This window comes from Pelophylax lessonae (assembly GCF_965119305.1).
Source record: "Pelophylax lessonae genome assembly, chromosome: 13".
In the NCBI taxonomy this organism is placed as follows: domain Eukaryota; kingdom Metazoa; phylum Chordata; class Amphibia; order Anura; family Ranidae; genus Pelophylax; species Pelophylax lessonae.
Genome location: NC_138780.1, coordinates 10,841,066 through 10,862,310, shown reverse-complemented (window position 1 = coordinate 10,862,310; position 21,245 = coordinate 10,841,066). Strand labels below are relative to the sequence as shown.

Here is a 21,245-nt window from a genome sequence, read left to right as displayed (position 1 = left end):
AATCATATTTCTGTGACATAACAGTATAACGTAATAACTTAATAATAAATATATAACATATAATAATATTAGTAATAATAATACATATTTGTATAATACATTAATATAACAATAAACATTTGAAAAATAATGATATACCTTACTAATGTAATATATATTAGTTATAAATTACTGTATAATCTTAATACTGTGACATAGCGGTATATTATAATAATTGAATAATATATTTTTAAAATATATCATATTATAAATAATTGTATAATAATATAACATGAAACATTTGAATAATAATGATATTCTATTCTAATGTAATATATATTATTAATAAAGAGCTGTATAATCATAATTCTATGACATAGCGGTATAATATAACAACTGAATAATAAATCAATAAATAAATCTCTTGGCAACAGGGGCTGACTGGCCAACTTTCGGCCCAGGGGGCAAATACAAACCAGAGGCCCATGGTGCGCGATTCGGCCCCCCTCTTATTCCCCCTCTTCCCGGTCTCCTCCTGACCCCCATTCCAGGCTGAAGCTCCGCTCCAGGTACTCTCTACTCACCGGCCAAATCCAGGTTCCCAACCTGGCCAGCAGGGGGCGGTTCAGGAGAGCTGGGACAGCTGGGTCGTGGCTAGCTAGACTCGAGGCTAGGGAAGGAGAGTCTCCAGTGGGGCATGGACTTTGGTGTCCAAACTATGGCCCTCCAGCTGTTCAGAGACATAACTAGGCATGGTGGGAATTGTAGTTCCTGAACAGCTGGAAGGCCGTAGTTTGGACATAGCTTTACACCATCCATTCTGCGGGGGAGGTCTGCGCTCTGTCCTTGTCTTCATCCCGCACTCAGTAGGTCAGCGGTGGGGACTTTTACTTCTCCAGGAATCCTATAGGCATGTCTGTGGCAGAGGCGGTGCAGCCTTTTCATGGGGCATCAGAGCAGCTCAGGGGGCAATTGCCCCCCTGCCCCCTGGCCTAGTCCTCCCCTACCTGACAAGGTCAGGCTCTTACTTGGTAACAAATTTCCCATTGATCAGTTGGATCCAATCTGCCTTCCAAGCCTCTGTTTTATTGATAAGCTCTAATGGACGCACACAGCATCTAATGTTTTATACATCCCGTTCCTTATAATTAACCCCTTCGCAGCCAAGACCTCTGATACTCCGCAATGTCTTCAGAACGACAATAAAGGCATTATAGTTGGGGGCGGGGTTTTTGTTTGGGCATTTTTCCCACGCTGTGCAGAGATCCCGTATTTCAAGTAAACACTTCCAAAACTTCAGAAAAACGTTTCCCATGATGAGTATTTGGGGGATTCTCATGCTCCGCGTTTTGGGTTCTATTTATCCTCATCTTCATGTTTTCTTTAGGGACTGTTTCTCCCCTGAGGTTGCTGTGAGCTGCATAGCGCAAACTGCTATCTATACCAGAGGTCCTACAGCTGGTCCAGGGTCCCATGAGGCACCTGCAGTGTGAAGCAACCATCATGGAAGATATGGTAGAGGGGGGGCCATTCACACTGTTCTGTATTAACCACTTGCCGACCGCTCACATTGAGCGTACTGCGGCAAAGTGGTTTGATTCCGTCTAGCGACGTAGACCTACGTCGCTGGACTCCTCCCCTTGTGGGTGGCGCGCGCGCGCCGCCGGAGGCTCGCTCCCGCTGTATTCAGTCACACCGGGAGTCGGGCCAGGGGAGGAGAGGCGGCGATCACCGCCGCTCTTCCCCGATCGTCGGGGATCGAGTGAGGAGATCCGCCCACTTGTGTAAACAAAGCGGGCGGATCTCCTAAGTGACAAACAGTGACAGATTGCAGGGTTCAGCATAGCTGAACCTGCGATCTGTGTCTGTGTCACTCAGTCCCCTCCCCCCACACACGTCAGTAAGCACCAGGCATACATTAACCCCTCCCTCTCCAATAAAATTAACCCCTTCCCTGCCAGTGTCATTATTACAGTAACAGTGCATATTTATAGCACTGATTACTGCAGTAATGTCACTGGTGCCCCCAAAAGTGTCAAAAATGTCAGTCAAGGGTCCGATCTGTCCGCCGCAATGTCGCAGTCCCGCAAAAAAAAAAAATTGCAGATCGCCGCCATTACTAGAAAAAAAAACAATAAAAATGAAATACATTTCCCGTAGTTAGTAGCTGTGATAACTTTTGCGCAAACCAATCAAAATACGCTTATTGCAATTTTTTTTTTTTACCAAAAATATGTAGCAGAAAACAAATTGGCCTAAAATGTTAGAAAATTTTGATTTTTACATTTTTTGGGGGGGGAATTTCATATAAAAAAATGTGAAAAATATTGTTATTTTTTCAAAATTATCGCCCTTTTTTTGTTTATAGCGCAAAAAGGAAAAAATCGCACAGGTGATCAAATACCACCAAAAGAAAGCTCTGTTTGTGGGAAAAAAAGGACGTCAAATTAGTTTAGGTACAGCGTCGCATGACCGCGCAATTGTCCGTTAAAGTCACGCAGTAAAAAATCGCAAAAAAAATCAGTTACTAAACGCAATAACTTTTGCGCAAACCAATCAAAATACGCTTATTGCGATTTTTTTTTACCAAAAATATGTAGCAGAAAACAAATTGGCCTAAAATGTTAAAAAAAATGTATTTTTACATTTTTTGGGGGGGAATTTCATATAAAAAAATGTGAAAAATATTGTTATTTTTTCAAAATTATCGCTCTTTTTTTGTTTATAGCGCAAAAAGTAAAAAATCGCACAGGTGATCAAATACCACCAAAAGAAAGCTCTGTTTGTGGGGAAAAAAAGGACGTCAATTTAATTTGGGTACAGCATCGCACAACCGCGCAATTGTCCTTTGAATTAACGCAGTGCCGAATCGCAAAATATGGCCTGGTCAGGAATGGGGTAAAATCTTCCGGTCTTAAAGCGGTTAAAAATACGCTCGCTGAGAATTTTTTTTGTCAAAGACATGTAGCTAAATACATTTTGGCCTAAATATATGACAAAAAATTTAATATATTGGATATTTTTATAAGTAGAAAAATATTGTTATTTTTTCAAAATTGTCGCATTTTTTTATTAATATCGCAAAAAATGAAAAGCGCAGAGGTGATCAAATACCACCAAAAGAAAGCTCTGTTTGTGGGAAAAAAAGGACGCAAATTTCGTTTGGGTACGGCGTGGCATGACCGCGCAATTGTCAGTTAAAGTCGCACAGTGCCGAATCGCAAAGAGTGGCCTGGACGTAAAGCAGGAAAATCCTCCGGTGGTAAAGTGGTTAATGAACGGCTGCGCCCGAGCCCCCTGTCCCTTGGACCTATTTTTCCATAGACTCATAACTCTCTCTTGTCATTATGCCCCATGTAATTGTGAATTGCTTGGCATATTAAAATTAATTCACATAGCCTAGATATGAAAGATCACTGTGTAAAAATAGAAACGTCCCCCCCACCCGCTTCTCTCCTTTAGGTGGCGCCAACAGGACGACGAGCCGCCTTGGCCAAGCTCCTGAGCCCTGACCCATAAAATGAGTTTGTGTATGAGTTTGCATATCCTTTGCATCATCCTAATGGCGCTTGCTGATAAGTGCATGCTGACTAATGTTCTGAATCATCACTACAAGACCGTTTAATGACATTTATTAATAAAAAGAAGCCCAACGCCGCTTCAAAGGCAGCCACAGCCGGAAACATTTTATATAGCCTGCAGCGATGGTCCTCATCTGTTGCACCACATACCCCGAGGGGGGGGTTATCTAATCACAGAAGCAAACTCATAGACCGCAAATGCTAGCCAATAAACAGCGAACGAAAAAAAAAAATCCATGCGAGCTCTGACAGCGTCGTGTTACATATCCTGTTGCTCGGAAGGGCTGTATTTTCCTTGGATCTTGGTGCGCTCTGTGTATTTCTTCCAAATCTGTCTTTCTGTAATAAAGACCGCTCACTGCTGATCTCTCTCCTTGTGCAGGGGGACTGGTCTTGTCTCCGCCCCCCTCCTGTAAGTTTTTTATAGTGGGTGGAGCTAGCTGGCCCCTCCCACGGCTCTGCTCTCTCTCCTTGTGCAGGATGACCGGTTTTATCTCCACCCCCTCCTGTAGTTTTCTGCATCTGGGCCCCTCCCACGACTCTGCTCCCTTCTTGTGCAGGGTGACCGGTCTCGTCACCACCCCCTCCTGTCCTTTTTGCCTGCTGGGCCCCTCCCACCGCTGTGCTCTCTCTCCTTGTGCAGGGTGACCAGTCTTGTCTCCGCCCCCTCCTGTAGTTTTCTGCTTGCTGGGCCCCTCCCACTGCTCTGCTCTCTCTTCATGTGCAGGATGACCGGTTTTGTCTCCGCCCCTCCTGTAGTTTATTGTAGGTTTCTGCATCTGGGCCCCTCCCACTGCTCTGCTCTCTCTCCTTGTGCAGGGTAACCAGTCTTGTCTCCGCCTCCTCCTGTAGATTTCTGCATCTGGGCCCCTCCCAACACTCTGCTTTCTCTCCTTGTGCAGGGTGACCAGACTCGTCTCCGCCCCTCCTGTAGTTTATTGTAGGTTTCTGCATCTGGGCCCCTCCCACTGCTCTGCTCTCTCTCCTTGTGCAGGGTAGACCGGTCTCGTCCCCACCCCCTCCTGTCCTTTTTGCCTGCTTGTCCCCTCCCACCGCTCTGCTCGCTCTCCTTGTGCAGGGTGACCAGTCTTGTCTCCGCCCCCTACTGTAGTTTTCTGCTTGCTGGGCCCCTCCCACGGCTCTGCTTTCTCTCCTTGTGCAGGGTGACCGGTCTTGTCTCCGCCCCCTACTTTCGTTTTTTGCTTGCTGGGCCCCTCCCACTGCTCTGCTCTCTCTCCTTGTGCAGGGTGGCTGGTCTTGTCTCCGCCCCCTCCTGTAGTTTTCTGCATCTGGGCTCCTCCCACAACTCTGCTCTCTCTCCTTGTGCAGGGTGACCAGTCTTGTCTCGGCCCCTCCTGTAGTTTTTGCCTGCTGGGTCCCTCCCACAGCTCTGCTCTCTCTCCTTGTGCAGGGTGACTGCTCTTGTCTCCGCCCCCTCCTGTAGTTTTCTGCATCTGGGCCCCTCCCATGGCTCTGCTTGCTCTCCTTGTGCAGGGTGACCGGTCTCGTCCCCGCCCCTCCTGTTCTTTTTGCCTGCTGGGCCCCTCCCACAGCTCTGCTCTCTCTCCTTGTGCAGGGTGACCAGTCTTGTCTCCGCCCCTCCTGTAGATTTCTGCATCTGGGCCCCTCCCACGGCTCTGCTCTCTCTCCTTGTGCAGGGTGACTGGTCTTGTCTCCGCCCTCTCCTGTAGTTTTCTGCATCTGAGCCCCTCCCACAGCTCTGTTCTCTCTCCTTGTGCAGGGTGACTGGTCTTGTCTCCGCCCCCTCCTGTAGTTTTCTGCATCTGAGCCCCTCCCACAGCTCTGCTCTCTCTCCTTGTGATGATGATGATGTCACCGCTCCTTTTACAATGTAATACCTAGGTTTGCAAAGGCATTTTGTGCTCACAAAGCGGATTGATAGCCTTTGTGGCCATTGAGGGATTTATTTCAATGAACGCTTTGTGCCCCCGAGTTCAGCTTTGAGACAGCATGCAGAGGTCAGGCAGAGTTCAGGAATTTGTCGGACTCCATTCACACCTGAGCGTTTCATGAAGAAAATCGCACATTTGTGAAACGCGTTGTTTTCTGAGCCAGTCATTGTCAGCGCCACCCTGAAACGCACAACCCCAAAAAAGGAACAAATGCGTCAAAACACGTGGTTAAAAACGCGCAAAACTCGATGCGGCAAAAAGCTACACGGGCCACTTTGCCGCATTTTTAGCACGTGGGACAAATGAAAATTATGTTTCTTGAAAATGCTGGTTGCCTGGCTTCAATGCTCGCTTTTCCTGCGCCCCACCAGTCAAGTGTGCAGCCAGTGAAGTCAGATTTGCAAACTTGATTCCAATCACTATGTGTCAGAAAGTGTGTCAGAAAGTATCAAAGCCACTGGATCACCATGACAGCCAGGCAATAGAAGCTGGCTATTTCCTCTCATTACAAAAAAAAAAAATACAGGATGTTGCTGATCGCCTCCTGAAGATGCAAGATGCCTGGCTGCTATGCCACGCTCCTGGCTTCCGTCTTTTCATTTGCTGACTCCAGATAGGTGTGCTGGTCTGGAAATCTGCCTAATTGTCCAGGATGACTCACAGGAAGGACTGAATCCAGAGGATGGGCATGACCGCCATTCCCAGGAGGAAAGGGCACCAATGACTATCTCTATATTCCTTTTCCCACAAGCTTCCTTCCAGGAAAAGGAGAAAAGTACAGGGGCAGACATTCTGAAAATGCACGTTGCCTGGCTGTTATATTGATCCTTTGTCTTTAGTCCTTTATTTGCTGTATATGGATTGAGAAAGCTAGAGGAATATTGGGAACCCCTTATGTTTGTTCAGAGTGGGTCACTCAAAGTTCTGAATCCAGAGGACCGGCATGACAGCTATTTGCAGGAGGAAAGGGCAACAATAAAAATCTTCATATTCTTTTTTTGCTGCAAGCTTCTTTAAATGAAAAATTGCCAGGAAAGAAAATCAAGGGTGGCTGTTGGGAAAATACTAGTTGCCTGGGTGTTATGATGATCCTTTGACTCTACTCACTGGCCTTAAATGTGTATACAGTTCAGGTAAGTCAGAGGAAAACAGAAAGTCCTCTATGTTTGTCCAGAACGAGACACTCAAAGCACTGAAACCAGAGGATCGACATGACAGCCAAGCAACTAGCACTTTCAGAGTGTAATGAGCATTGGCATATCTCCCAGGACAGCTTGTTTTTGAAAGAAACCTGAGCTGAGAGAGCGATACAAAGGCTGCTACAATCTGATCAAAAAGTGCTGTCATCCTCATCCTGCCCTCATCCACTGTCATCCTCATCCTCTGTCATTCTCATCCTGCCCTCATCCCCTGTAATCCTCATCCTACTCTCATCCTCCGTCATCCTCATATTGCCCTCATCCTGCCCTCATCCTCATCCTGTCCTCATCCTCCATCATCCTCATCCTGCCTTTATCTTCCATCATCCTCATCCTGTCATCATCCTCCATCATCCTCATCCTGTCCTTATCCTTCATCATCCTCATCTGCTCTCATCCTTCGTCATCCTAATCCTGCTCCAATCCTCCGTCTCCCTCATCCTGCTCTCATCCCTCATCCTCCGTCATCCTCATCCTTTCTTCAACCTCCGTCATCCTCATCCTGTCCTCATCCTCCGTCACCCTCATCCTGCTCTCATCCTCCATCATCCTCATCCTGTCCTCATCCACCATCATCCTCATCCTGTCCTCATCCTCCGTCATCCTCATCCTGTCCTCATCCCCCGTCATCCTCATCCTGTCCTCATCCTCCATCATCCTCATCCTGCTCTCATCCTCCATCATCCTCATCCTGTCCTCATCCACCATCATCCTCATCCTGTCCTCATCCTCCGTCATCCTCATCCTGTCCTCATCCCCCGTCATCCTCATCCTGTCCTCATCCTCCATCATCCTCATCCTGTCCTCATCCTCCATCATCCTCAACTGCTCTTATCCTATATCATCCTCATCCCGTCCTCATCCTCCGCCATCCTCATCCTTTCCTCATCTTCCATCATCCTCATCCTGCCCTCATCCTCCATCATCCTCATCCTGTCCTCATCCTCTGTCATCCTCATCCTTTCCTCATCCTCTGTCATCCTCGTCTTGTCCTCATCCTCCATCATCCTCATCCTGTCTTCATCCTCCATCATCCTCATCCTCATCCTGCCCTCATCCTCCATCATCCTCATACTGTCCTCATCCTCCGTCATCCTCATCCTTTCCTCATCCACCGTCATCCTCACCCTGCCCTCATCCTCCATCATCCTCATCCTGTCCTCATCCTCTGTCATCCTCATCCTTTCCTCATCCTCTGCCATCCTCATCCTTTCCTCATCCTCTGCCATCCTCATCCTGTCCTCATCCTCCGTCATCCTCATCCTTTCCTCATCCACCGTCATCCTCACCCTGCCCTCATCCTCCATCATCCTTTCCTCATCCTCTGTCATCCTCATCCTGCCCTCAGCCTCCGCCATCCTCACCCTGCCCTTATCCTCCATCATCCTCATCCTGTCCTCATCCTCCGTCATCCTCATCCTTTCCTCATCCTCCGTCATCCTCATCCTTTCCTCATCCTCAGCCATCCTCATCCTGTCCTCATCCTCTGTCATCCTCATCCTTTCCTCATCCTCTGCCATCCTCATCCTGTCCTCATCCTCCGTCATCCTCATCCTTTCCTCATCCACCATCATCCTCACCCTGCCCTCATCCTCCATCATCCTCATCCTGTCCCCATCCTCTGTCATCCTCATCCTTTCCTCATCCTCCGCCATCCTCATCCTGTCCTCATCCTCCGTCATCCTCATCCTTTCCTCATCCTCCGTCATCCTCATCCTTTCCTCATCCACCGTCATCCTATCCTTTCCTCATCCTCCGTCATTATCATCCTTTCCTTATCCTCCATCATCCTCATCCTTTCCTCATCCTCCGTCATCCTCATCCTTTCCTCATCCTCCGTCATCCTCATCCTTTCCTCATCCACCGTCATCCTATCCTTTCCTCATCCTCCGTCATTATCATCCTTTCCTTATCCTCCATCATCCTCATCCTTTCCTCATCCACCGTCATCCTCATCATGCCCTCATCCTCCGTCATCCTCATCCTTTCCTCATCCTCCGTCATCCTCATCCTGTCCTCATCCTCCGTCATCCTCATCCTTTCCTCATCCTCCGTCATCCTCATCCTTTCCTCATCCATAAACCTTGTAAACTGACAACCATTCATCCAGGGTTATGCTGTCGGTTGCAGATCCGAATAGCAACATTTACGCCCTGAAGAAGGAGGGGGGTCTCTGTTCCCCCCCGAAACACGTTGGCTTTAGCATGTTCTGCTACCAATAAAACGACGATCTTTTGATCCAAGTGGGATTCTCATTGCTGATTTTGGGCGCTCTTCTAATCGACTACCACTAGAACCATCCATTACGGCAGCCAGGCAAAGGACTTTTTATATTTTTTTTCTAAGGGCAGCTTAGCGATGGCTTCTTCCGTATTTCTCGCCTCTCTTTGAACCCCCCCTCGAATGGCGTGCTGGCCCACGGTGGATGCAGCGTTTTCATTCAATGCCCAAAAAGGTGCAGGAGCTTATTTGACGCGTCTAATACAAGGATGAACTGCCCTATGCGCATCACGTGAAGACGCAAAATGCGCGCAAAAGACGGGAGTTAATGAGGCCCATTAGCAGTCCCTACCATGACTTCATCCTCCACCCACCCCTCAGTCTCTGATCATTTCCTCAATCTATGACAGCCTTCTGTAGCCCTACATGGTGGCCCTTTGGGGACATCAGGGGGGCCACATTTGAGGCTCCTAAACCTTGTAAGCTGACAACCATCCATCCAGGGTTATTCTGTCGGTTGCAGATCAGAATACCAACATTTACGCCCTGAAGAAGGTAGAGTCTCTGTTCCCCCCGAAACACGTTGGCTTTAACATGTTCTGCTACCAATAAAATGACGATCTTTTGATCTTATTGCTGATTTTGGGCGCTCCTCTAACCGACTACCACTAGAACCATCCATTACGGCAACCAGGCAAAAGGCTTTTTTTTTTATGTCTCCTTCCGTATTTCTCGCCTTTCTTTAAACCCCCCTCGAATGGCGTTCTCCCCCCCTGGCTGGCTGGCCCCGGTGGATGCAGCGTTTTCATTCTGGGCGTGTGGCATTTATTACAAAGCCTATCTCCGGCGCTCTCCCTCTCCCTTCTCACACACACACAGGACTCATCTACACGCACACTCTGACATCACTCAGTACAAAAGGGTGGAGTGAGCCTCCACTGAAATCTCTTCTGTCTGAAGGGAAGGGAAATTCTGTAGCAGACAAGCAGAGAAAGCAGCAGGAGCGAGCCCAGCTGAGTCACACAAGCACACGGCGAGCCGTTCCAACGCCCCTCCGGACATCTTCGGAGAGCCGGGAGCAAGCCCCGAAGCCCGAAGAAGACAACTTGCCACCTTCCTTTGAGATACCAGTGGACTTTTCCCCCCCTTGGACTCAAGCCGGAGGACACGGTAAGAAAGATGCACGTCTTCTACTGAAAAGATGGTCAGAATTGGGCTCGGAGGGTTGGGAGTGGCCGCAGGAAGCGATGCCGCCGGCACCGGCGAAGGCAGAGAAAAAAAAAAGCATCCCTCGCCTTTACATGCTCTGAACATCTGGGGCTTGTCAACATGGGGGCAAGTTTAACCCATGTGAACTTGGGAAGGCACTCAGTCAACTTTGCTTGAGGGGCAGCTCTAGAGAAACACTTGGGAACTCTTGGAAATTGGGGCTGGTCCCGGTGTAGTAGGTGGTTTTGCTCAATTTGGACAAGTTGCTCTTAGAGGGATAGGGCAACGGTTGGACGTGGTGGATCAGGATGCGGATGCGCTTGGTCGACGTTGCTTGGAGGCAGCTCTAGATAAATAGTTGGGAATTATCTCGAAATTCAGGCATGTTCTGGTGTAGTAGGTGGTTTTGGTCAATTCAGACCAGTTGCTCTTAGAGGTATAAGGCAATGTTCAGATGTGTTGGGTCAAGATATGGATGGGCTCAGTCAACTTTGCTTTAATGCAGCTGTAGATAAATAGTTGGGAATTCTCAGAAATTTAGGCTGGTACCGGTGTAGTAGGCGGTTTTGGTAAATGTGGACCGGTTGCTCTGGAGGAATAAGGCAACAGTCAGATGCGGTGGGTCAAGATATGGATGGGCTCAGTCAACTTTGCTTTAAGGCTATATAGATAAATAGTTAGGGGTTCGGGCTGGTCCTGTTGCAGGAGGCAATTTTTGATAAATTTGGACCGGTTCCACTTAAGGAATAGGCAACATTTGGAAGTGTGGACCGGTTGCTCTGGAGGAATAAGGCAACGGTCAGATGCGGTGGGTCAAGATATGGATGGGCTCAGTCAACTTTGCTTTAATGCAGCTCTAGATAAATAGTTGGTAATTCTCAGAAATTTAGGCTGGTACCGGTGTAGTAGGCGGTTTTGGTAAATGTGGACCGGTTGCACTGGAGGAATAAGGCAACAGTCAGATGCGGTGGGTCAAGATTTGGATGGGACCAGTCAACTTTGCTTTAAGGCAGCTCTAGATAAACAGTTGGGAATTCTCTGGAAATTCAGGCAGGTACTGGTGTAGTAGGTGGTTTTGGTCAGTTTGGACCAGTGGCTCTTAGAGGAATAAGGCAATTTTCGGATGTGGTGGGTTAAGATATGGATGGGTCAATCCACTTTGCTTTAAGGCAGCTCTAGATAAATAGTTGGGAATTCTCGGAAATTTAGGCTGGTACCAGTGCAGTAGGCGGTTTTGGTAAATTTGGACCGGTTGTTCCGGAGGAATGAGGCAAAGGTCAGATGCGGTGGGTCAAGATGTGGATGGGCTCAGTCAACTTTGCTTTAAGGCTATATAGATAAATAGTTGGGGGTTCGGGCTGGTCCTTGTGTAGGAGGCAATTCTTCATAAATTTGGACCGGTTCCACTTAAGGAATAGGCAACATTTGGAGGTGTTGGGTCAGGTGTCTGATCTGGTGTTATCTGCAATTGTTATCACTATGGACTGTATTACCGAAGAAGCTTTATGTTAAATTGGGCTAGATCACTACCAGGTCCACCATCCTTGTAATAGACTGTTCTGGCAAATTTGGGCTGATTTCTTGAGAGAAATAGGCGCCAGTTGGATGTGATGGGTCAGTGTGCGAACGTTGCTTGGGGAGGCTCTGGCTAAATGGCTGGGAATGCCCAGAAATTTTGGCAAGTTCTGATGTAGTGGATGGTTTTGGTAAACTCAACCAGATGGGTCAGGTGCTTTTTCCGGTGCCATCAGAAACTGTTATAAAGCTCCATGTTCTCGAAGAACCTTTCTTTCAAGTTTTACCTGGTCGCTCATATGATTGGGCCACAATACCAGTGTAGTAGGCTGTTCTGGCAAATCTGGACCAGTTCTTTTAGGGGAATAGGCAACGGATGGATATGTGGGTCGGGCATCGATTTTGGACCGTTTACCAGTGATTGGTATAGGTTAGGGTCAACTCCCTGTTCTCTGGGAAGTTTCCTATTAAATTTGATTAGGTCACTCGTACAGTTGGACCCAGTCCACCATCCCAGTGTAGTAGGCTGTTCTGGTAAATTTAGACCGGTTTCCCTAGGCAAATTGGCAACAGGCAGGCATGTGGGTCAGGTGCCAGTTCTGGTGATATCTTTAATTTTGATAAATCTGGACTAGCTTCCTGTTTTCAGAGAGCTTTCCCAATAAATTTTACCGGATCACTGGTACGGTTGGGCTGGTTCCACCATTCCAGTGCCTTAAGTTATTCTGGTAAATCTGGACCAGTTCCCCTAGAGCGGTGGTCTCCAAACTGTGGCCCAGAGGCCAGATGCGTCCCTTTACTTAATTTTATGCGGCCCTTGGGGCATAGTTCCTGCCACTGACACCGGGGCACTAATCCTCCCACTGACACCAATGATGGGGCACAATTTTATCCTACTGAAACCAATGATGGGTCACTATTCCTCCCACTGATACTAATGATGGGGCACTATTCCTCCCGCTGACACCAATGATGGGGCACAATTTTTCCCACTGAAACCAATGATAGGGCACTATTCCTCCCACTGACACCAATGATGGGGCACTATTTCTCCCCCTGACACCAATGATGGGGCACTTTTCCTCCCACTGATACCAATGATGGGGCACTATTCCTCCCACTGACACCAATGATGGGGCACTATTCCTCCCACTGACACCAATGATGGGGCACTATTCCTCCCACTGACACCAATGATGGGGCACTATTCCTCCCACTGACACCAATGATGGGGCACTATTCCTTCCACTGACACCAATGATGGGGCACTATTCCTCCCACTGACACCAATGATGGGGGCACTATTCTTCCCATTGACACCAACAATAGGACATTATTCCTTTCTCTAATACCAAAGAGGGGACACTGTTTACTCCCACTCACAACAAGGCATTTTCTACTCCCGCTGGCCCTAGTCCGACCCCCCTAAAGTTTGAAGGACGGTAAACTGGACCTTTGTATAGAATGTTTGGAGACCCCTGCCCTAGAGAAATAAGCAACAGTTGGATGTGGTGAGTCAGATGATCATCCTTGTTTTATTGGCTGCTACTATAAAATTTTAACAGCTTCTGGACCAGCATTAGACGGTAAATTTGACCAAGTTATTGGTACAGTTGGACCGGTTTTGGATGAGCATTAGACGGTAAATTTGACCAAGTTATTACTACGGTTGGACCGGTTCTGGACGAGCATTAAACGGTAAATTTGACCAAGTTATTGGTACATTTGGGCCGGTTTTGGATGAGCATTAGATGGTAAGTTTGACCAATGTTTGGTACAGTTGGCCCGGTTTTGGATGAGCATTAGATGGTGAATTTGACCAAGTTATTGGTACGGTTGGACCGGTTCTGGACCAGCATTAGACGGTAAATTTGACCAAGTTATTGGTACGGTTGAACCGGTTCTGGACCAGCATTAGACGGTAAATTTGACCAAGTTATTGCTACAGTTGGACCAGTTTTGGACAAGCATTAGACGGTAAATTTGACCAAGTTATTGCTACAGTTGGACCGGTTCTGGACCAGCATTAGACGGTAAATTTGACCAAGTTATTGATACAGTTGGACCGGTTTTGGATGAGCATTAGACGGTAAATTTGACCAAGTTATTGGTACGGTTGGACCGGTTCTGGACGAGCATTAGACAGTAAATTTTACCAAGTTATTGGTACAGTTGGACCGGTTTTGGATGAGCATTAGACGGTAAATTTGACCAAGTTATTGGTACGGTTGGACCGGTTCTGGACGAGCATTAGACAGTAAATTTTACCAAGTTATTGGTACAGTTGGACCAGTTTTGGACGAGCATTAGACGGTAAATTTGACCAAGTTATTGGTACAGTTGGACCGGTTCTGGACGAGCGTTAGACGGTAAATTTGACCAAGTTATTGCTACGGTTGGACCGGTTCTGGACGAGCATTAGACGGTAAATTTGACCAAGTTATTGGTACAGTTGGACCGGTTCTGGACGAGCATTAGATGGTAAATTTGACCAAGTTATTGGTACGGTTGGACCGGTTCTGGACGAGCATTAGATGGTAAATTTGACCAAGTTATTTGTACAGTTGGACCGGTTCTGGACGAGCATTAGACGGTAAATTTGACAAAGTTATTGGTACAGTTGGACCGGTTTTGGATGAGCATTAGATGGTAAATTTGACCAAGTTATTGATACAGTTGGACCAGTTCTGGACGAGCATTAGATGGTAAATTTGACCAAGTTATTGGTACAGTTGGACCGGTTCTGGACGAGCATTAGACGGTAAATTTGACCAAGTTATCGGTACGGTTGGACCAGTTTTGGATGAGCATTAGACGGTAAATTTGACCAAGTTATTGGTACAGTCTGACCGGTTCTGGATGAGCATTAGATGGTAAATTTGACCAAGTTATTGGCACGGTTGGACTGGTTCTGGACGAGCATTAGACGGTAAATTTGACCAAGTTATTGATACGGTTGGACCAGTTTTGGACGAGCATTAGACGGTAAATTTGACCAAGTTATTGGTACGGTTGGACCGGTTCACCAAGAGGCACCAAGTCGAGCAGATTTCTTACCCTGGTGTTGAAAGCAACTAACATGAACTGTATCCCCTCCCCTCCTTCCCCATGCAGTCGATAGATCTCTTAAATATGGAGAAACAGAATGTTAGAAATAGGTTTTCGGTCCCCACCAACTCCTTGATTTTTTTCAGTTGGGCGTCACCAACGGCAGAAGATCGGCGAGACTTGTTCTACAGAAGGAACTTTTTTTTTGTAGGGACTTGGCCGGATTTTTCAGAGCAGTTGGTGATTATTAACAGACCACGGCTCGCTCTCTCACCTCCTCACTAATGAATTCCCGAGCGTCTCCAAGTGCAAAGCTTTTCGGTAAGGCACGGCTCCCCTCCCCGTACGCGTTACGCCCCAGGCTCTGATGATGGCCTCCTGTTAGCTGACGGCTCGGCCAGGAGAGTCACGTTCGGAAGTTTTTTGGGCGTGTTGTTTGGGGGGAAGGAGACGGGGGCAGCATGACAAGCCTACTTCCGAAGTGTGGGAAGGGGTTTTTCCGGGATGCCACCCTGTGCCAGGACCATGCCCGGGGGGCGGGACAGACACGACCATGTAGGGCCTTATTAAAGACCACATACAGGACTCAATATTGGCAAAGAATGCCCCCTGAATTGAGCCATGATGATCAGGCAGCGCCGGGGGTTAACTCTCAAGCTGTTCCTTCCACTATAGCCGATATGGGAAAAAAATAAAATAGACGATTGGTTCCTTTTACCAAAAGCGCAATCCTCAGCAGCCAATCAGAAAGCGGCTTTCGGCAAACCTGAGAACCGGTTACATTGCAACAGGAGCTACGCCCATTACAAAGCCCATCGATATGTGTTTGAATATTGCTGGTGTCATGACCTCAATAATGCCGTGCGCAGCAGGCTCTGGATGGTATCCAACCTATGTTATCAGTTTAACATGTTTCAGGCACTGGGGGCTGATGGGGCAGAGGAGAAGACAGGGAGACCAGCCACAGAGCTACAAGCTGTGAATAGTGGTGTACATTGTGCAGCAGGGGGGATGGGGTGAATCACAAGACTAGCTGAACAGAATCAAGGATAATTTGTCATGTTTCAGGCACTGGGGGCTGATAGGGCAGTGTTGAGGCAAACAGCTGGAGGAGAGGACAGGGAGGCCAGCCACAGAGCTGCAAGATGTGAATGGTGCTGTACATTGTGCAGCGGGGGGGGGGGGGTAAATCACAAGACTAACTTAACAGAATCAAGAATGATTTAACATGTTTCAGGCACTAGGGGCAGATAGGGCAGTGCTGAGGCAAACAGCTGGTGGGGAAGACAGGGAGGCCATCCACAGAGCTGCACCCTGTGAATGGTGGTGTACATTGTGTGGGGGGGAAAGGTGGGGGTGAATCACAAGACTAGCTGAACTGAATAAAGAATAATTTAACATGTTTCAGGCACTTGGGGTCGGTAGGGCAGTGCTGAGGCATACAGCTGGAGGAGAGGCAAGAGAGGCCAGCCACAGAGCTACAAGCTGTAAGTGGCGGGGGGGGGGGGGTTAATCACAAGACTAGCTGAACAGAATCAAGGATAATTTGACATGTTTCAGGCACTAGGGGCCGATTGGGCAGTGCTGAGGCCTGCTGCTGGAGGAGAGGAAAGAGAGGCCAGCCACAGAGCTACAAGCTGTGAATGGTGGTGTACATTGTGCAGTGGGGGGGGGGGGGGATCACAAGACTAGCCGAACAGAATCAAGGATAATTGAACATGTTTCAGGCACTAAGGAGCCGATAGGGCAGTGCTGAGGCCTGTGGCTGGAGGAGAGGATGGGGAGGCCACCAAAGAGCTACTGTACAAGCTGTGATGAATAGTGGTGTACATTGTGCAGCGGGGGGGGGGGGGGTGAATCACAAGACTGGCTGAACAGAATCAAGGATAATTTGACATGTTTCAGGCACTAGGGGCAGATAGGGCAGTGCTGAGGCAAACAGCTGGTGGGGAAGACAGGGAGGCCATCCACAGAGCTGCACTCTGTGAATGGTGGTGTACATTGTGTGGGGGGGAAAGGGGGGGATGAATCACAAGACTAGCTGAACTGAATAAAGAATAATTTAACATGTTTCAGGCACTTGGGGTCGGTAGGGCAGTGCTGAGGCATACAGCTGGAGGAGAGGCAAGAGAGGCCAGCCACAGAGCTACAAGCTGTGAGTGGCGGGGGGGGGGGGGGTTAATCACAAGACTAGCTGAACAGAATCAAGGATAATTTGACATGTTTCAGGCACTAGGGGCCGATTGGGCAGTGCTGAGGCCTGTGGCTGGAGGAGAGGACGGGGAGGCCACCAAAGAGCTACTGTACAAGCTGTGATGAATAGTGGTGTACATTGTGCAGCGGGGGGGGGGGGGGGGTGAATCACAAGACTGGCTGAACAGAATCAAGGATAATTTGACATGTTTCAGGCACTGGGGGCTGATAGGGCAGTGCTGAGGCATGCAGCTGGAGGAGAGGACAGGGAGGTCACCCTCCCACAGAATTGCAAGCTGTGAAAGATGCTGTACATTGTGCAATGGGGGGGGGGAGGGGGTTAGTAATGTGAATCACAAGACTAGCTGAACAGAATCAAGCATAATTTAACATGTTTCAGGCACTAGGGGCCAATAGGGCAGCTGCACGCTGTGGATGGTAGTGACTCTCTCTGGATATATTGTGCAGCCGGGGGGGGGGGGGGTCTAATCACAAGACTGGCTGAACAGAATCAGAAGGCAGGTAAAGCCATGCACAGCGATGTAGTTGCATTGGGTATAAATTCCGATGAGTTGTTGTATATCAGACGTTGCTCTATGGTGCAGGAAGGATCGCTCCAGACACTGTGGGACTACAACTCCCAGCATGCCCTGTCCTTTTATACTAATGTTAAAGAAGGAGTCCACATGACACCTATCTTCCCTTTTCCCAGAGGGCCCCCCCCCCCCCATCTCCCTACCACTTTGGAGTCTCACTCCTCCCGCTGCATTCCCTGTAATGTCACCAATGAAATAATAGCCCTCATAGCAGCGAGAATTCTGACGCAGAGCTGGAAATAAACATGCTGGTGGGTCGGCCGCCCTCGTGTGATGTTTGTTCGGTGTATGTGATACGGATGATGGTAGCAACCGCAGGCTGCATTGTGGAGTGTTGTGGGAATTTTTCTGCCTATTCATTATTCTCCTCCTCTAGAAATCTCCGCCAAGGGGCGGTCACATGACCCGGGGCTCATTCAGCAGGACACAGACCTGGCCTGACCTAAGATGGGACGTGATCTCATTTATATTCTGTTAGTTTCATTAATTGATTATGTCTAGTATTATTTATATTCTGTTAGCTTCAATAATGAATTATTAGATTTCAATAATTAATTAATTTCTATGAATTGAATTCATGGATTTAAATTATTTAATTGATTCTGTTAGCTTCATTCATGAAGTATTTAACCTCTATTAGATCACATGAATCATTTCATTTCTATTAATTGAATTCATTGATTTAAATTGTTTAAATTGATTCTGTTAGTTTCATTAAAAAATATGTTATTGCTATTAGATCACAATAATCAATACATCTCTATTAATTGAATTCATTGATTTAAATTATTTAATTGATTCTGTTAGTTTCATTATTAATTATTTTGTTTATAATATTAGATCACATTCATTAATTTTATTTTAATTTAATTCTTTGATTTACATTTTTTTTAATTGATTCTGTTAGTTTCAAAAAAAATTATTTTAATTGCTATTAGATCACAATAATCAATACATTTCTATTAATTAAATTCATTGATTATTTAATTGATTCTGTTAGTTTCATTATTAATTATTTTGTTTATAATATTAGATCACATTCATTAATTTTATTTTAATTTAATTCTTTGATTTAAATTTTTTTTTAATTGATTCTGTTAGTTTCATTAAAACTTATTTTAATTGCTATTAGATCACAATAATCAATACATTTCTATTAATTAAATTCATTGATTATTTAATTGATTCTGTTAGTTTCATTATTAATTATTTTGTTTATAATATTAGATCACATTCATTAATTTTATTTTAATTTAATTCTTTGATTTACATTTTTTTTAATTGATTCTGTTAGTTTCAAAAAAAATTATTTTAATTGCTATTAGATCACAATAATCAATACATTTCTATTAATTAAATTCATTGATTATTTAATTGATTCTGTTAGTTTCATTATTAATTATTTTGTTTATAATATTAGATCACATTCATTAATTTTATTTTAATTTAATTCTTTGATTTATATTTTTTTTAATTGATTCTGTTAGTTTCAAAAAAAATTATTTTAATTGCTATTAGATCACAATAATCAATACATTTCTATTAATTAAATTCATTGATTATTTAATTGATTCTGTTAGTTTCATTATTAATTATTTTGTTTATAATATTAGATCACATTCATTAATTTTATTTTAATTTAATTCTTTGATTTAAATTTTTTTTTAATTGATTCTGTTAGTTTCATTAAAACTTATTTTAATTGCTATTAGATCACAATAATCAATACATTTCTATTAATTAAATTCATTGATTATTTAATTGATTCTGTTAGTTTCATTATTAATTATTTTGTTTATAATATTAGATCACATTCATTAATTTTATTTTAATTTAATTCTTTGATTTAAATTTTTTTTTAATTGATTCTGTTAGTTTCATTAAAACTTATTTTAATTGCTATTAGATCACAATAATCAATACATTTCTATTAATTAAATTCATTGATTTAAATTATTTATTTGATTCTGTTAGCTTCATTATTGAAATATTTAATTTCTATTAGATCACATTAATTAATTTCTATTAATTGAATTAATTGATTTAAATTATTTAACTGATTCTGTAAGATTTATTATTAAATATTTCATTTCTAATATTCGATCCCATTAATAATACATTTCTATTAATTTAATTTATTGATTTAAATAATTTATTTGATTGTTAGTTAATTAGCTTCTATTAGATCACATTAAATATTTTCTATTAATGTAATTCATTAATTGAAATGATTTAATTGATTCTATTAGTTTCATGAATTAATTAATTATTTATTGGTGTCACAGTGGAGAAATGAATCTGCAACAAAATATCAATTCATTTTTCCCCAACTCCAGAACTCCTGGGAAGTTCTGCACGGCCCATCTAACATGTTTCAGGCACTGGGGGCAGCTGCGTAGGAATTAGACTGCCTTAGAGGAAGGGAGTATGGAAGGACCTTACCAGAGTGATGAGGGCTTAATTATTTAAAGTCTGGTAAGCACAGGAAGCTGCAAAAAGTGAATGACTGTGTCACTCCCTCCTCCCCATGGAGTGTGAATCACAAGACCAGAATTAAAGGACCCCGTGGGCCGGCTAGCATTGTATGTGTTATAATATGGGAAGCATGGTTGTTGAAGTGCTGACTGATGTGTCATCTCAGCATGAACATTGATGCAGGAAGCCTAACCAGCTTGCTCACTCTTATCACCATTTCCTGCATCACATGTCTACAAACACAACATTCCGTCAGGAGGCTTCCTGTCCCCGGGGAGGGGTGACACCCTGACACCAAAAACTCAGTACAGGGCGGTCTGCAGAGGACTGCGATGGCATCCAGCAACTGCAGGCCCTGGAATTCCCCCCATCAAACTCTTATCTATGTAAGCGGCAGTTGCGCTCTTTTCTGGGCTCCTTGACTCATGCCTGAACTCTGCGTGCTAAATTAGTCCTGCAGCACAGGAAAGGGAAGAGATGTGCGTCAGCCCCTCCTCCTCTCGCCCGATGAGGACTTTAAGAGCTCAATCACGCCATCGCGTCTTATGTGCGCTAAAACTCGGGATCAGAGCGCGCCAAGAGTGTAAACAAACGAGCCATCGTTAAAATATTTTGCAGCATTCTGCGTTAAAAAAAAAAATATCCAAAACGCAGAAACGCATGTTACAGTATAGGCAACGCATGAAAAATGCACTATTGGGCCCCATTCACACCTGAGCGTATTTTTCCCCGCATCCTTTACGCGTTGCGTCTAGGGCAGCCCATTTGCTTGAACTCAAGACAAACGTCCCAAAGTGGTTCCAGAACATTTTTTGAGCGTATTTTGGCGCGTTCATAGCGCGGCAGACGCTCACTACAGACTATTTATTTAATATATGTGATTCATGGTGGGGCGGCCATTATTAAATATGGCGGCTCTGCTGCTCACTACAGACTGTATACATAATATACATGTTACATTTTGGGGCGGCTATTTTTATATGTGGCGGCTCTGATGCTCACTACAGACTGTATATATAATATACATGTTCCATTTTGGGGCGGCCATTATTATGTATGGCGGCTCTGCTGCTCATTACAGACCGTATATATAATATACATGTTCCATGGTTGGGCGGCCACTTTTATATATGAGTTATTTTACAAGTCATGTGTCCACAGATAGCAGCCATCTTGGCCATGACGTATCCATTTAGGGTGTGCCCCTATCCTCAATTGACTAATTCATTTGGAAGGATTGGGAAACAGGGATTTCGGGCACAAGAGTTTTTGTAAAAAGATTTCTTTTATTCAACAAAAAACTAAATATTTTAAAAT

General features: G+C 45.2%; 1 protein-coding gene across 1 annotated transcript in view; it reads left to right on the top strand.

Moving 5' to 3' along the window:
- Positions 1-9,989: 9,989 nt before the first annotated feature.
- Positions 9,990-21,245, top strand: part of PEA15 (proliferation and apoptosis adaptor protein 15) — a 98,094-nt gene continuing 86,838 nt past the window's right edge. The window contains exon 1 of the mRNA XM_082275249.1: positions 9,990-10,062. The gene's annotated coding sequence lies outside the window, so the exon portion shown is untranslated. The remainder of the gene's footprint in view (positions 10,063-21,245) is intronic.